Here is a 2,311-nt window from a genome sequence, read left to right on the forward strand (position 1 = left end):
ACTGCCCTTCTCCCTATTCTTCTGACATTCACCTCTTCCTCCTTTTTCTCCTCTTCCTGTTCCTCCTTATCCTCTCTCTCTCCCTTCTCTTCTTCTTCCCCGTCTTCTTTTTGGTTTTTTGAGACAGGGTCTGGCTATGTACCCATGTACGTATGTATGGCTTCAGGGTCTGGCTATGTACCCATGTACATATGTATGGCTTCAAACTCACGATCCTCTTGTCTCAGCCTCCTGAGTTCTGGGGTTACAGGCATGTACCACCACGTCCAGCTTCCAGCTTTCTTTTTCTTCTTTTTGGTACCAGGAATCAAACTCAGGACTTTATGCTTGTTAGTCAGGCACTGTGCTGCTGAGCTGCTAAGCTAAATCCCTGGCCCCTCAGCTTTCTTCTTTAAACCCTGAAGGGACAAGCACTTTTCGCAGCTGTGGAAAGGGAGGTGGCCTTGTCTGTGGTTGCTGCATTGGCTGTGTGGTTGACACAACAGAAATGTCACAGTTCTGGAAGCCAAAGTCCTGGATTCCTCTGAGGGCCTCTCTCTTTGGTTTCTGGGGTGGTCGCCTTCCCTTGTGACCCCAAGGGCCTGTCCTTTGCACATAGCCCTGGGGCCTTTGTGCATCTGAATTTCTGCTTCTTGTAGGGAAAAACCAACGTAAAAGTCCCTGCACTTGGGCTGATTCGAATCTCATCAGTCCCTCAAAGGCCATAACTCTGTCTCTGTCATGCTCTGGGATGCTGGGGGGTTAGGGCTTCAGCATATGAATTCAAGGGGAGCACTGTTAGGCCCATAAAAAGCTAAGTTGTAATGGTGCAGGGATAGGGAGGCAGGAGGCGCCTCAGCACCCCAGAATGGGTGGCTTGTTACTTACCTTTAGCGAGATCATCAAATGCCCAAGGTCAGAGAGCCACAGCAAAGGAAGGTAAAGTAGGACTCAGACTGTCCTGGAACTGTGCCCCTGTGTCACCAGCGGTCCTCACATTTCCTGTCCTGTCGGGGAGTGGTGTTAGGAGTGAGGCCAGCCATGTCTGTGCAGAGGGGGAATCAATGAAGGGCTCTGTTTGGGCGGTCAGGGACACAGGACACCAGATGCTTCACTCCTGTCATCGACCATCAGAGGACTCAGCAGAGTAGCTTTTTCTACTAGGCTGGTGGGTCGGGAACCTGGGGGTGAGGGCTCACTTGGGAGTGAGCAGGGCTTGGGCAGGCGCGCTCAGGTTAGGTAGGGTCTGGGAGCCCAGGACAGTCTCATGCCTGCATGGCGGCTGCCTCCTAAGAACAGATGACAGAAGTAGGAGGACGGTGCTGTGTGACAATAGAGTTGGGGGCCTGGCCCCGAAGGAAGCCAGCAGGTGAAGACGGAGGTGCAGACTGGAGCGAGCCTTTAGGAGCCGGGGATGCTGGGGATTCCAGAAGCCTGAGGGGTCTGGTGAGGGTCCTCCCACCTCTGGGCCAGCACTTGACTCAGACCCAGCTTCAGAACGGAGAAAATCCATTTCTCTGGTTCCAGGCCCTGAGTTTGTGGTCCTTGTTGCAGTGGCCACAGCAAATGGATACATCCACTTAAGGAGCCCTTCAGCTAGGGGGCTCCTGAGTCAGAAGGTGGGCAGGAGTGGGGTGTTGTGGTGAGTACCTGTAATCATGGCGACCTGGGAGGCTGAGACAGGAGGATCACTTGAGCCCGGCCACTTGAGGCCACCTGGAACAGCAGAGTGGGACCCTGTCTGCGCCACTTCTCCTCTTCAAGAAGCTGGGGCTCTGATGTCCTCTGTAGATAGAGCTGGTGACCTGTGGAGACAAAACGAGACCTTAAAATAAGAGAGAGTTTGTGCTATTATTTGTAAGACATCGGTTCGCCTGGGAGAACAGGCAGTGACAGTAAATACAGTAAATACGGACAAAACCACGGTGTTTTCAGCCGGAAACAGCAGAGGCCAGATCACACTGTGGTCCTGTGGCCCCGGGGTCCAGGGGAGGACACAGATGTTGAAATCTCTGCCCTGCGTGCAAAGGTCGCACAGCCCACCGCGCACCCTCAGACTCTCTGAGGTTCTGAGGCCTGGTCGCGGGTGTCATCAGGCCCCGAGGACTGACCGTCTGCCGTGTCCTTTTGGCTTTCCAGTCTTCCGGGTGGGAGGGCCCACTGGGAGGGCGGCTGCTATGATTGGCCACTGCTGTGATTGGCGGCTGCTGTGGTCCTCAGCTCCCACGTCTGAGGGTCTCTGTGAGGCTGAAAAGGGAGGAGGGGCCAGCAGAGCCCCAGTGAAGCAGCTTGGGGTTTGTGCTGTTGGCCTCCAGTGGACACTCCTGGTCCC

The sequence above is a fragment of the Cavia porcellus genome, unplaced genomic scaffold (genome assembly GCF_034190915.1).
Source record: "Cavia porcellus strain 051 isolate PalLab524CR breed Dunkin Hartley unplaced genomic scaffold, mCavPor4.1 scaffold_17, whole genome shotgun sequence".
Classification (NCBI taxonomy): Eukaryota; Metazoa; Chordata; class Mammalia; order Rodentia; family Caviidae; genus Cavia; species Cavia porcellus.